This window comes from Ambystoma mexicanum, chromosome 6p, assembly GCF_040938575.1.
Source record: "Ambystoma mexicanum isolate Mex_15411 chromosome 6p, UKY_AmexF1_1, whole genome shotgun sequence".
Classification (NCBI taxonomy): Eukaryota; Metazoa; Chordata; class Amphibia; order Caudata; family Ambystomatidae; genus Ambystoma; species Ambystoma mexicanum.
This window is the reverse complement of record NC_090935.1, coordinates 465,481,047-465,496,814: the sequence shown is the minus strand read 5'-3', so window position 1 is coordinate 465,496,814 and position 15,768 is coordinate 465,481,047. Positions and strand designations below refer to the sequence as shown.

At 45.1% G+C, this 15,768-nt stretch overlaps 1 protein-coding gene across 1 annotated transcript in view; it reads right to left on the bottom strand.

Annotated features, from left to right (window-relative positions):
• NDUFS4 (NADH:ubiquinone oxidoreductase subunit S4) overlaps positions 1 to 15,768 on the bottom strand; it is an 807,100-nt gene that overhangs the window by 290,546 nt on the left and 500,786 nt on the right. The window lies entirely within an intron of this gene.

Genomic DNA, 15,768 nt, shown 5'->3' with positions numbered 1-15,768 from the left:
ACTTAAACCTACTAAACCAAAATCATTGTTTCTAAATACATAAACCTTCATACATTTACACATCCACAATGACAAGTCTCCATGACTTGGCCATACACAGCGACTGTTGTCTCAACCGAATTTCCCACTATGCCAATCTTAGCCCGACTTATATAAGTTTCTGTCCTGTATGGCTGATAATTGCATGACATTTCTCAGGGGCAGAAAATGTGTTTCTTGTAGGTGGCAAGAGATGGTCGTGGCCTTCCCTGCACCTTAGGTCGAGGCCTGGTAGGCAGAGTGCCCTTGGCTGTGGTGCCGGTAGTGCTGCGTACAGGCACCCCCTTAGACATGCGTCCTGTGTTAGGTCATAGCCCCTCAGGTTGGGACCCGTTAACAGAGCCTTGCAGCCCCTCAGCAGTAGCACCGGTAGGATCTGGTGGCCGGTAGCTGGTGCAGCCTTGGTGTTCTTGCTGGTTTTAGGACCCGAGAGGTCCCTCCCGCTTGGGAGCTTCCTTGGGAAGGAGTCGCCTTTGCGGGGTGTAGAGGAGAAGGGCTCCTACCTTGGGCATGGTCTTCTATTTCTCGAAGGCTTTGAGTTCCACTGCAGGCGATATTCCGAAGAGCTGCTGCCACCTGGATGGTCGATTCTTGAGCACGCATGGAGTCAGAGAGTCAGACGCAATACAGCCATCCCAGCTGTGGTCTGGGGCAGGGCACCGGAGGCAGAGGAAGTTGGGGGGAGGATGTTGGCAAGGGACCCTCGCAGGATGGACACTTGCTGAAGACTGCCGTTGTCGACATGTGCCGGGGAGGAGCATGGCGCCAGAGGACAGAGCAGTACCTAATATTGGAATAGAAAATAAGACAAGGATACTTCTCCGGGGAAGAGCGTGTGGAATTACAAGGCCGAAGGCCTAACCCAGGAACGCAGCTGAAAGCGGTCCATTCCCATTGACACGGAAAAGAGGACTGAGGAGTGGTGCCGGTGGGTGGAGACAGGGGAGCGCATGCTCCCAGGGCCACGCATTGCGCGCATTTAAAATGTGTTTCTTGTAGGTGGAAAGCGATGGTTCCCTCCATTTTCTCCATGTATTCCACAGGGTCCCTACAGGGGTGGGTACCCAATTAAAAAAACATGAATATGTGCTTAATCGGTCTTTTACTTAGCCTGGATTCAATCCTCAACACTACAAGGATATACAGGTAAACTATTATTGATCTACCTGAAGGTAGTCTGTGTAGTTGTACCATCAGACTTGATTGCAACCCCAACTGTTGCTATTTGTAGCTCTTTCGATTAGCTGTTTCCACTCAACCACATGCCTGCAAGGATAATTATACCCCTTAATACCATAGTCATTATCTTCTGTCGTAATCGCTCAAATAAACTCCAAACGTCACACTCCCTCCTTACCTTCACCCCAAAATGCATCATAACAGTTGTGTCTTTCAGGGATGTCTATTCCTGAGTCTATCTTTTTTATTCCTGTAAGCCAAATAAAGTATGTCTCCATTAGAACATTATCAGCATTCAGGGTGTATATCTCTTTTTTATAGTTGATACAACGTGCCGACTTTCCCTAATGAACACCCTGTCAGGAGTGCCTTGCCCTAGGTGGAAGGCGGTGTGCCGCCTATATAATAGGGATAGCGGGAGAAAACATGTTCCCTCATCACTACTATTCTCATTTGTTGTATCAAAACAAAAAGGCCAATAAGCATTAGAGAATGGGCCCACAAACCAGAAATGAGGCAGCGCAATATCTTTTCAAGATAAGAAACAGAAGAATGTGTGAAATTTGAGGGACTTACAACTAGCTTTTCTACACTTTTTGTCTCCCTACAGGGGACGGAGGTGCTTGCCTTACCTGCCAATGCAGATATATGCTGGAACTAGCACCATCATTGTAAACCAATCGGCCCTGAAGATGACGACACAAATTGAATTAGCCATTGAAACCGGTCGACAAAATTGGTCAGGAGTGGCCTCATACCATTATGATAGCCTATGAAATAACTGAGGATGCGGTTAAGAATAATTGTACTCACGCCCAGTGAGCATGCAACTTTTTACATACTTACCAATTTGGATACAATTACTCGTTTGGAACTTTTAATCCCTTTAGATGAATAAAACACTTAAGTCAAATCCCTGGGTAGCATGTTTCATATAATTAGGATACTGACAAGATTTAATAAACAGTCCTGTCTCTACATTAATTGATTGGTTGTCGTCTATGGTTTTAAGCCAGTTAGTTGGGGAGACTGATACCAAACTGGTCTGTGTGGAAACCGAGTTTGCAAGCAGCAACATTGTGTAAAGAATATTGAAGAGAACAGTGCATGAAGTGTATGTGGCGAGCGCCACAAATATAATTAAAACAGCAGATGAGTGATAGAACTTTGAAGCTAAGACACAATACCATAAACAGGAGTGGTCCACAATACCATAAACAGGAGTGGTCCAGCACCACGTGGGTGCTCATTCGAAATTCTCTGTTAGGTATCCAATGAAAAGGTGACAAGAGGAATTGTGAAATCAAAGTGATCCTTCAACGGGTCAAGCCGAACGCTGTGCACATTCGAGAGTCTTAGTTATTTGATGTAAAACTGACATTGGTCTGAGTACGATAGAGGGAGACCATTACATGAAAAAGGGATCTGAGCCAGGCTGAACCGTGAGTGGCCTGAGAAAAAGGATATACTACGAACATTTTGTCCTAGGGATCTGAGCCCGGATGATGGTGATCTAAGTTGAATAATTAGTCTCCCGAAGTGAATACTTGTGAAAATCAAAGGAGGAGAACTTATTGTTTTTGAACTGTATCCTTGTGCTAAAGCCGCCAGAGACTACTACGCTCCAGTGAACGACTTGTCCTATGATGAAAACGTGGAGATGGGAGGCCCACGGCCTGAACAACCGGACATAACATTTTTAACACTTCTTTCTTTTCATAACATTGTTCCCCACACTATTTGTATTTAGAGGTGAGGATTGGCAACATATATATATTTTTTAATATTGGGCCTTCTATTTTGACAAGACACCACTAGGACTGCATTATTTGATGGTCGTAGCTTGCTCCCACCAGTAGATTTAGGCTTAGATAGGCGTTAATCGAACCCTTGGTTGAAGTTCAATAAACGCCCTTGACTTGAACTGTGGTCACGTGTGTCTGTCTTACTGTTGATGCCATGCCTTCCTACACCAGGTATTCAAGCACTTGCCATTTGGTTCTTGCCAGTTAAAATCCTAGTTACAATCCTATGTATATATTGCTTTGTGATGATGAATGCGGGTGAGATGCAAATCTTCATAATTTCTGTCTATCTAGCATTCGCTACACCCAATACTCCAATGTTTCATTCACATACATGCTGTAAATGACTGCAAGAGAACCATCACACCTGCCCTAATTAAACCCAGATGTAAACTGCCAATTGTCAAGTATATGGTAGATCCTGGTAAATTGACTATGCCGACATGCACCGATTGGTCAGCAGCATTGGGCACAGTGGATCACCCATTCTCTTCAGTCAGATTTATCGAAATTTGTCTGGTATTTTATATCACTATACAGGTTTTATTTTTATTTTATTGTTTAAAGTGCAGACCTACCTTGAGAGCAGCAGAGCGCAGTAGAGTTGTGGGTTGCCATTGTTTGGGCTGGCATCTTTTAACAGTAGCACAGTACTACGAGTTGTGGTCTGTGCATCCGTTAGGATTAGTCATTGGTCGGTTGTTGAGTTGTCTCGTTTTGAGAGATTTGTGAAATTGGAGAATTGTAGAGGCATTCCGAACAGATACTGGGTTTGAGTTCCAGAGGATGAGTGCATGATAATTGAAGGATTATTTGTGGGTCTTCCATTTGGGGATGAGTTGTGATTCAAGCCAGTTGGGCGATTTGCTGTGCGAGGTGCCTGTGCAACCAGCTAGGTGGAGCTTATCAACCAGGCACACTTGCGTGCTAAGTGTGATTGCTATGTAGATGGTACATGCAGTCTTGCGCAGTATCCTGGCCTGCAGAGGAAGCCAATGTAGTTTGCTAGGACGGGGAGGTTTGGTAAAATTTCAGTGCATCAATTTCAGTGCATCTCCAATACATGCAGCAGCATGGTGGACTGCTTCTAGGGACGCCAAGCAAGCAGGTGGGAGCCCATCAGGAGGAAATTACCACCATCAATGTGCAAGACTAGAATGGTCTGCACTACGGGCCAGAAGTTCTGCGGCGGGATGAACGGTTTGATTTTGGGAAGGATGTAGATTTGGAGCTATGCCGTTTGGGATTTCTTGGATGTGTGTTTCCGGAAGGACAGGATGCTGTCAATGGTGAAGCAGCAGGATTTGGCAGAATCCAACCATTGCTAATCAAATACCTCTAGGTGCATATCTTTGAGCAATTGTTAATCAAGTTGTTTAGCATGGGGACCCATGCAGACTTATTCCGTCTTGTATGGGTTAAGTTTGAGGTAGAAAGTTGTTTTCTAGGACTGGATATGTAATGGTGGAGACGACAGATAGCCTGTCTTTTTGTTCATGTACAACGCAGTATTGTCCAAGTATTGGTGGATGGCTATATTTGTATGTTCGAGGAGTACAATGTTTTAAAAGGCTTGTTGAGAAGCTGGAGTCTAGGGGGACTCAGCAGGAGACTGGGAGTAGGCTAGAATGCAACTTGTTCATCTGCAAGGCCTGGTTTCTGCCAGAGAGGTGGGAGGTAAACTAATTCGGAACAGTGCCGGAGAATCCCATCCGATCTGCAAGGAGAATGTGGTGGCCAACAGTGTTCAATGCAACAAAGAGGCCAAGGAGAATGAGGAGGCATGAGCCACCCATAACCATATTTTGAAGGACATCATCCACCACCTGATTGTTGGGGGTGAGCTCAGAAGTGTACTGATTTGGGTGGGGGTAAGAGTACACCATTTTTATAGCAGACGTGATGAATAATTCTAGAAGAACCAAGAAATTCTCTGTGGTAGAAGTCCACAAAGTTTGCTTCTAGCTAAATGACTAGCAAGGTTTTGAATGAGTGGCGCCGAGATAGGGGTCATTTAGCTTGAACCTTGTGGGCCGTGGGTGATCGACAGTGGGATGACGGCATGGTCAGACCAGTCAAGAGGGATAGGGTCTGTGCAGGTGATGGGTGGGGATGATATAAAAACTATGTCTAGGGTGTTGACTTTTATGCTTAGGGGAGAGAAACATTTGCTTAAGGTCCATGGATCCAGTGCACAAAGAGTGCTTCAAGTGTGGTTGGTGTGAGACTCAGGGTTGTTACAATCTCTGACAAAGACTTGATTAGTGTGTGATAATTTGTCAGAGGAGAGCAAGTTGCAGAAATGTGCAATGAAATGGTGAATCCTGTCATGTGGTCTGTAGATGAGGTGGAAGGTGATGGATTTGCTGTGAGATAAAGGAAACCAATTTGTACAAGCTTGTTCTGGGATTAGGGAGCATGGCCAATCGTTCCTGTGGATGATTGCCATGCCACCTCCTGCCCTTCCTGGCTAGTCGGCATGTTGGAAACAGTAGCATGGGGGTAGGATGACGTTAAAAACCAGGCATGGGGGATGAAGGGGTAAATCATGTTTCGGTGAGGAAGGGGGCATCAAGTATGTTGCATGAGATGAAGTCAGATCTCTGCGACGTGAGCGACTGCTGAGCGAGCATTGATCAGCATTAGGGGGTTGAACGCCAGTAAGAGTGGGCGATAGGCTGTGGAGGGAGGAGAGACATGGTGATGTCTTTTAACGAGCAGTAGCGGCTACTTGTAGGTGAAATACAGGATAGTGAGTATGGCTCTTGGCCCAAACAGGTACAAACTGGTGAGTGCCTTGTCTTCGTCCATCCTTTGAGGGCGATACCTAAGGAGGACTGGTGAAATGGGTGGTGGGTGGAGGAGCCGAGTGCAGGGCCTGGTCACGTGACCAACAGCCCCCTCAATATACTCTGCCTGAAACTGGCCTGGAGTCCTTAGGTAGCTGCTTGGAAGGTGCAAAAACTGGTTGTGGGTGGAGCACCCACCGAGTGGCAGGGCCTGGTCATGTGACCAGCAGCTTCCTCAATGCTGTCTCCGGGAGTGCATAAATCCAGAAGTTGTTAAACTTTACACACAGAGAAAGGCTGGGATCCCGTCTTTCCCCCATCCTATTCAATATTTACATTAGACTATGGTTCTTCCTGCTCTACAACCATGGGGGTAAAATCTTTCAATACGTGGATGAGACCTACATTGATCTGCAAACTCTCACATGAATACCATAGCACACATTTGCTGATTCAATAAAAATACCGGGCCTCATAAATTTGCCGGTCCGGTAACAAAGGTACCGGTAAGCTTGCTGGTACCGTTGTTACCGGACCAGCAAACTACAAGTTCTGCTCGCTGGTGCCTTCTCGCCCGCCAGGTCTGACCTGGCGGGCGTACCGTCACCCGCGAGCAGAGCATGTCGGATGCACCGGCACCATTCAAAACTGGTGCCAGTGCATCCGACCTCCCCATTGAGCCCTATGGGGCGCGAATGGGAATGGGGAGCATTTTATTCCGGCACCCTTGAATGGGCAATTACTAGGTATGGCAAGGCCCTAATGACCCGGTAATTGCCCATTTGCGGGTGCCAGAAAAATTAGTAATTTTGGCGGCAGCCTGCCGGTTTCACCTGCAAGGCTACCGCCAAACTTGTAATGAGACCCACTGTCTTATGTGCAAATAAGAGTTTTCTTTAAAGCCAACATCTCTTCACACGTTTGAGCCAAAATCTGACCATTCAAATCATTAGCAGAAAATGGTTGATGCTAGACAAACCAAAACTACTTCCAATAAAACGTTTTTGTTTACGAAACACGGTAGTGCCTCTTCCACTCAAGCCACATGCAATCTTTGTTTTGACTCACATGCCCCGTTTAATACTCTTTGGCCCATGACCTTTTCAAAATATTCTTCACTTCAGGAATGAGTTTCTTCTGATACACTGAAACGTATTATCTGTGTATATAGCCCTCCCAGTGAGTATATGTGGGCTTGGAGATGTGACTGACTTCATTGTGTGCACTTTTCAAAGAGCCACCATACATTAAAAATACTCTGTTAAGGCAAATAAACCATGAATTCCTTGCTTTCACAGGCAACATCCCCACAAACAGTGGACTCTACAGCCATGCACTGTGCTGCTTCCAAGTGTACCGATGACATGACCACCTAGGCACATACAGTATAGTAAAAAGAGATCGAGCATATGAGTGAGTGCCCACAAAGTATGCACCTTTACCTTTAGATTTTCAATCCCTTGTCAGTAGCTGGTCTTCCTTCATTGAAAAACTGGAACTAATTCATGCCTCTATTGTCTCCCGCCCTATCGTAATCTCCCCCTTGCTGCAGCCTTTCCAGGGCCCTTGCAGAGTTCTCCTTCAAGCCAGTCTGTACTATAGACATTATGGCCATTGTAAAGAACATGAAGACGTTAGCTGGACAGATATTGCCATGCCTGTCCAGCAGAAGAAATAAAATCAACACTGACATTCCCCCTAAGAATTCAAAAAAGACCTGCATCCTGCAGATTCTCAAAAAGACTTCAGGAGACCCAGTGGCACCAGCCAACTGCTGTCGCATTGTAATCACACCTTTTATTGGTAAAGTCCTGCAAAAGATGGTCTTCTCCTAGCTTCTGACCTTCACTCAAAATAGTGACATGTTGCATGAGAACTGAAGCAGACATCAGCTTTATGAGTGAAACTCATACAGTTTCTTGACAACTACTGTCCTGTTGTGCTCATTTTGCTTGATCTATGCCCTACCTTTGATACTAACAACCAGTCTACTATTCTTGACAGCCTTGAAAATAATTTTGTCATTAAAGATTCTGCCCCAAGGTGGATATCGTCTTTTCTCCCAGACAAAGATCTAGGAGTCGTCAGGGGAGTTTCTTTACCTAGATACCAACTAACTGGTGTCCTCGAAAGGTACCAGCCTCATCTGCTTGCTCTCCCGATTCTCTTGCTCCTTTCAGTTTTATGGTGATGACAATGTTTCCTTTTAAACTCTACAGCAACTCTACCACTGGCCCAGATAGATTACAGTCTCTCGTACCCAGGCCTACATCTCCCAAAACAATCAGTATCAATGCAGCAAACATAAAAGTCACCTAGCTGGGCTCCTCTGCTCCTCCTTTTATCTTTCCCTGTCCCTCCTCTAAGTGCCTGTCACCTTTTATGGTTTCTGCCGTCAGGAACCTGGCTGTTATATTTAACAGGCCCTGTCTTTTGACTACTGAAAATCTGACGGATTCCCTGCAAGACTACATTGAAGCTATTATTCTAGAGCAGTCGCTGGATCAGTTAGTGCGAAATTAGTTTCATAACATTAATACCACAGTAAATAGGAAAGAACCATGTATAAAGAAAGTTATCAGAACTTCTAAGATAAAAAAATATTATACAATGCATCTCAAGTCTATTATATCCACCATCAGAGGATTAGAGCGGGCCAGGAGGAAGGACCCTTCAACAGCCAACAATCTAAAATAAAACAAGAAGAATATAAAAGACAGCCATCTGAGGCCAAATAAAAAGGTTTATGGCACCCAAATGGATTGTGCGGCCAATGCACCTAAGAAATGATTTCAAAAATTCCTACAACTGTGCAAATCGACCACAGGTGCAAGAACAACATCCACCTCCACCAAATGGTGCGAGGCCTTAGTATTAGATTTTCACAACACAATGACACATGTTACGAAGAAGTTCAGCACGATCTCTCCGAATGTGGATTTACATCGCCACTTTCAATGTGCAGAGAAGAATGTAATTATAATTGGGTTTTTTAACAAGCTTAATACCGAACGCGGACCCGGGACGTCATGCTTCCAAGACGAGTGCGTTGGCACTTAGCTATACTACCTGTGCCAATACCACTCTGATTTGTAACTTTAAACCTGTCTCTTCCAAATTTGTTTGCGGTTATTTCCTCCATGAATTTAACTATCTGTCCAGGCAATCAGTGTCTTCCAATACACTCAAATCGCGTAGTTCTACGGTTAGTCCATTTATCATGCATTTTATGAACATATCCTTGATCTATGGCATTGTCACCAAAGAATTTATGGATTACTCCTCTACTTAAAAAAGAAATCTTTGGATCCACTAGCAGCCAGTAATTATAGGCCAATATCCAATTGTTCAATCAGTCTTAAAATTCTTGACAAGATTGTTTCAATCCAACTCCAGGAGCATCTGGAAAACAACTCCTTACCCCAATGACTTTCAATCCAGTGTTAGACCTGGCTAAAGCACTAAAACTGCATTTCTGTACGTAAAGCAATAAATAATAAAGGACCAGCTCGTGGATGTCATGGACCAGGGCTCATCTGCCCTACCGGTCTTACTTGACCTGTTAGTGGTATTTGATACCTAAAGTAATGACCAATGAGTCCGAAAATGCTTTGCAATTGTTTGCCTCTTTTTTTTAACCGATCGCACAACCTGTGTCAGAATTAACCAATTTGAGTCCAGAATCTATCATTTGGACTGTGGTATTCCGCAAGGCCGTGTCTTTCCCCACTCCTTTTTAATACTTACCTCAAACCTTTATTGGTTTGGCTTCAGGATAACAATATCACATTCCAGAATTATGCTGATCATACTCAGTTGATTTTCTGCATTCCACCTCACAACACGGACTATATGTACGCTAAAATAAATAACATCTTGAATTATATAGAACACTGGATGGCCTTAAATTGGCTCAGTCTAAACACAGGGAAAACTAATTGCATTACCACCCATATATCCACTAAAATAAAGCTACCCGAAGACAACCTCGAGTGTGGCGGACCTTAGTCCTTTTCCACCAACTTGGTTGTTTACTTTCCACAAGTTTTATGTCTTGGACAGACCGATTGAACCCTAAAGGCTCCTTTCTTCTCATAGGTTGAAAAAAGTCTGTTAATTCTCTAGGACTCTCCAGACCCCTCCAGCTCTGTGGCTTGATGAACCTTTGTGGTTGTATCTTTGGCCTCTGCCAATCCTAACCATTCAGAATTCTAGGACTCTGGTAACCCTCTGTCATGTCCTCTCTTCTTTACTTTAGCTTATTTCTAAGGCACAACCAAAGTGGGTGGAGGCATACGGGCGCCGACAATGCAGAGGATGTTAGGGGAGAGCATAGAAGGCCCACCTTCGTACATTATCATAAAATATATATTTTAAGCTGTTTCTTAAAGCACTCCAAGAAGGGACAGTGTCTAAGCTCGACTGGCAGGGCATTCCATTTGACAGGTGCAGCCACACAGAACGCCCCTTTTTTACCAGGTGAAGTGAAACTTTTCGGCATTTGCAACATTTTTTGCATTATTTGCGCAGATAGATCGAACTTTTAAAATGTTTAAGTCTACAGGCTACATATGCAGGGTAAAGCTCTGCCAATGATGTGTAGCTAATAGTGAGTAACCTGAAATCAATCCTGGACGCAATGGGAAGCCAGTGCAAACTTCTGCGTACCTCAGACACATGCGCATACTTCCGCATTCCCATGATCGCTCCAATAGTACTATTTTGTACTACTTGAAGTTTAGAATATTCTCTTTTTCCCCACCTCCACTTAAAGGGAGCTACAGTAGTCAATTTTCGATGAAATGATGGCTCGGTCTACCGTTTCACAGCCCTTTTGGGAGAGAAATGGGAAATTGTGCAAAAGGAGCCGTATCTAATAGGCTGGCGCGGAAACTAGGCTATTAACCTGGGTTGTCATTAAATGACTGATCTAAATAAATAAAATAAATCACACCCAGTATTTTTATTTTCCCTTTGGTGGGGATAACATGATTCGCAACGCAGAAGGAATCATAATCCGCATTTAGCTTAAGGAGCCTGGGCCTAGAACTAACGATCATGAGTTCAGTTTTGTCGTGGTTCAAGGCCAGCCAGCTCATGTCCATTAATTTGTGTATTAGATCATAAGTTTCCAACACCGTTATGGCGTCTTTCTCATAAATGCCTGATAACGGAATGAGGCATTGAGCATCGTCCGCATAGCAGCATATCTTTTTATCCTCTAATATTTAGAAGAGAGGGGCAGTAAAAATATTGTACAGAACCAGGTATAGAGAAGCCACTTGGGGGACGCGATAGGTAAGTGGGACTGGGTCAGCTTCCGCTAGCTTACTGCAAACCTGCATGGTCCTGTTACCTAGAAAGGAATGCATCCAGTCCCTCGCTTGGTCAGCAAAGTTCGTCAACCCCTGCAATCTAGTCAGAAGGGGGGGGTGGTCCACTACATAAAAAGCGGCTGACAAAGGACAGCAGCAGCAAGTTGTCCCGCCATTGATATTCGCCATCATATTGGACTTCAATTCCAATAGGGCTGATCCAGTGCTGAAACCTGGTCTGAAGCCTTACTGACCCTTTTTCAAAATAGGATGATCTTTTATATGGCACAATAATTGTTTGTAGGCCACTCTGCCCATAATCTTAAAAATAAGGGAGAGTTAGAAATAGAACGATAGGTGGAGGCATCTTGGGGGGCCTGACCTGTTTTCTTTTAGCAATGGAGTGATCCAAGAGCCTTCAACCTAGTAGGCACCCGACCTTCTTTAAAGGAGGCATTCACAATTTTGGTAATGGAGCTAATGAGAAGCTCGGAGCAGATCTGGATGGTTTAAGTTTGGCCAGGATAATACAAAGTTCATCTTCAGTAATGCTCCTGAAATTGAATTTAGGAATAGTCTGCGAGGGTGGGGCATTTTCATTAAACACGACCTTGGTGATTTTGATGGGCATCTTTTCCGTCTTATTCATCAAGGTCTATTCAATATGTGTGCACCATTCCTGATCTTTGCAAATGGGTTCTTGGAATTTTACGTCCGTTTCTCCAATTGTTTCAAAATGGCAAAACATGTATTTGGAATCATGTCGGGCATTCTCTGAGTACTTCATAAGAGTCTTTTTTAGCCTTGCTAATAGCCCATTTAAATATCCTGGCGGCCTCCTGATAAACTAATGGATCTTCTGCCTTCCATTTTTTCCACTGAAAGTCTTTTTTGTTTTGCCGCTCTTAACATTTTATGGTAATCTGAGAACCAAGTGTTAGGAGGATGATTAATAACCTTCCTATGTTTTAAAGGCACTAAAGAATTAATAGCTTTAATAAGGACATCCAGAAGGGAGTCAGTCATGCCATCCACATTTACCCCCAGGGACGAATCCACTCCTTCATTGACTCTGGATTAATCCTCTTCATATTTCTGGACACAATCCAATTTTGTTTAGCTATGCTAGTGTTTTACCCCCAAGTGTATTTACGTTAAGTTCAATAAAGGAGTGTTCTAATCAGGGGCAGAGGGAAATGTCAAGTTCATTAATCTTAGTGTTAAGTGAGAAGACCCAATCCAACATAGGGCCCTTACTATGTGTAGGCTTATATATATGGCGTTGGAATCCCAAAGCTTTCATAAACGTGACAAGTTCCCCTGCAGCAAGATTCTTAGGGTCATCCTTTGGGCTAAAACCAGGCTATTCAGATATGATACAAAATCTGGCATGGTGATTGGGGGCGGGCGGTAGATCAGTAACATATTCATTGTGGTGGATGCGTCTGCTCTGACTTTGAGACAAAGTGTCTCACAACCACTAGGACCTTGAATGTCAACTTTCCATATATTCAGGGCATTCTTAAATATAATTGCCACCCCGCCTTGATTCTCCCTGTTGACACATACGATGGAGTAATCTTTGGGGGTGGCTCAAGCCAAGGAAGGACTTCACTTTGTTCCACTCGCCTCCCTCCACTCTGGGCAACCCTGGTACCTTTGCTGTAGTTAGGGGTGCTCCAGTGGAGTGGCGTTTCAGCGGGGACGTGGCTGTTCACCCCGCTCTTCAGCGTTGCAGTTTCGTAAGGATTTGCTTCCTGTATCCTGCCTGTCGCGGCACGCTCAGCAGTCCTGGTCCTTAAGAGCGGAGGAATCATTCCGCCGTTGCCAGCTGGTCTCGCTATCTGTTCATGGGCCTCATGCCCACCATGGCTGCAGCATGGTCCCTCCACCAGGTAACACGTTCTTTTTTCTGTCTCAGCAGTATTGCCCTTTCCAAGGCCGGCCTCCCAGTGGGGGTCTCGTCAGTTTCTCCACGCCACCACTAGCTCTGCAAAGTAGCGTGGCTCCACCCCTCCAGGATGTTCTATCAGAGGCTTGCCTCTGCGTAGGATTTTTCTCTGCTATGTGCATTCAAAATTCGTCATCTCTATTTTCACCGCTGCACTTCAGGGGTGTGTTGTTCTCAACCAGCTGCTGAATTTGTGAAGATATCAGCATTACCTTAAACCAACATTAGGGAAGTAAAGTTTGTGTATTTTGAATGCAGATCAACTGAAACATCAGTCCTTTCTATTCCCATATAGGCAGATACAGTATTCTTTACAGGGAGTTCTGTATAGGAATGGGAGTCCTTGTTGGCTAGAGGGAGGTCACTCCCACTGAGGTCCCGGTTTCTGGAAACCCTAGGGAGGGTTTTCGCTGAGCAGGTTCTCCTCCATAGCCTCAAAAGGGGTGGCTCAACACTGGGAAGAAGCGACGAAATCCCCAGATTCATCAATTAGCCCTCCCGTTAAGCAAGAGGCATCTCCTTGCAACGCTAAGAGGGAAGCTACTTAAGAAGTCCACATTTCCTTGTTCTTTCCCTTTTCGACGTTCCACAGAGAAACAAAAAGGTTGTCCCTCTAAAAACCACCTCATAACCTGGGCATTGGAATCCTTAAAAAAAAAAAAAAAATAATGTTTGTATTACTTGTAAAACACACAATAAACATTATACGTATGCAGGGAATAAACAAAGACTAGGCATTCAATTTTACAGTGTGTGTTGCATCAGGTGACCCATCCTTGCATTCCCTTAAGTGCCTCCATAACTCCTTTCACCATTCCTGCAGTCCATGCCTATCCCTTTGCCAGGTTCGCAGCCAAGGGCTTTTTCCCTAGTTGCCCAGGTGTAACGATCCAGTGTAGTTCCCAGGTCCCACTTGTTCATAGCCTTCTCCATTCCGTTCACTAACTCTCTTGGCTAGACTATGATGCTCTCCATTTTAAAGTCAACCTGTCCATGGCCCTTATGCATTCTGTAGAGACCGTAAACCAACAAGTAAATAGCCTTAAACCCAAGAACTCCCCCCTCCTTTCCCCTTCCCCACCCACAGTCCCCCCCATATTTAACTATATTCAACCCCCTGTCCCCAAACCCAGGTGCCACGTTGTCCCATCGCTTCCCGTGGCTCCCCCTCTTCCCTCTCTTATCATCAACGGTAAAGGCCCCCACCCAAGTCAACCAGTCCCAGTCTCACCTCGCTCTCTTTCTGTGCCTGCAGCCATATGTACTTTCACGGAGGTTTCAGATCTTGGGTGGATGCTAGCTCGTTTAGAAACTGCCACCAGTCCACCACCAGCATGTTTTCCCCCCCTCTAGGTCCCTATGCTTGTTTAGGTATTCCACTTCGGCCATTCCCCAATGTCGTACCTTGCGTAGCCATTGTTGCACCGATGGGCCAGCCTCTCATTTCCATTCTATCACAATCCGCCTTTTGGCCGGTATTAAAAGAAAACGTGTGATTTTGTTTCGGTTTTTATGCCTCTTTGCCCCCGGCAAGAGTCCCCACAAGCACACCTCATACGAGCATTCGTATGTGCGCCCTAATAGGGCATTTATTCTGCTCACCGTTTCCCAGTACTTCACCACTACTGGGCAGTCCCAGACCATGTGCTAAAAGCCAAGGTGGTCACCCCTGCATCGCGGACAAGCATGCAATGCTGTGTGGTTAATCGAGTGTACTCTTTCCGGTGTCAGATACACTCTGTGCAGGTAATACAATTGGGTGAGCTGGAATTGTGCATTCCTAGATGATTTCTTAACTTGTTCCCATATCCGTGCCCACTGTTCTCCCAAAATAAGTACCCCAGTATCCCTTTCCCATTTGCCCTTAATCGTGATCTCCCCATCTCCCCTTGCTGACTGTAATGTACTGTACACTCTCGATACTCTACACCTACCCTCCTCCAGTCCTAGTAGAGTCTGCATCACTGGATGTTCCTCTGGTTCCTTTGGAATGCCCTCCCAAAGCATCGCCATATGTTTTACCACCTTGGCATACGTGAGGAAATGAGTTTTTGCTATTTGATAGTTCTTACTCCATTCCTCAAATGTCTGCAGTTTCCCGGTTTTAAAAAGATCCCCCCCCACTGTGACGCATTGCTTATCCATCAGTCTTTTGAGGCCCACACTGCAGTGCTGTTCTAATGGTGGTATCAAAACCAATCGGGAGCTTGTTCCTATATAGCTGTCTGGCATGCATTTTGTTCAATAGCTTCATCCACACCTCCAGGACCATTTTAAAGACTACCGTGTCCCCTTTGCCCCCTATGCACCCTCTAGTAGTTGTATTCCCTGCCTCCCCAGATCTAGCACCCCCTCCTCCCCCAGTAGCCCTGTCAGCTCTCCCTCAGGCCCAATTTGCCATCTTGCCATCGTTTGCAGCTGCACCGCCATGAAATATAGCTCAAAATCCGCATATTGAGCCCCCCCTTCTTCTCTTTGCATCGCAATGTCCGCATGGCTACTCTGGTGCGCCTTGTGTGCCATAGCAACTCCCCAAATATCTTATCCTGCATCTTGAAGAATACCTTCTTCACTATGTACGGAATATTCGAAAAATAATATAGACATGGGAGGACCACCATCTTACAGAGTGCCATCCTCCTCATCAGGGACAATGGTAACTTTTTCCAAAATGTGACCGCGTCCCCAAT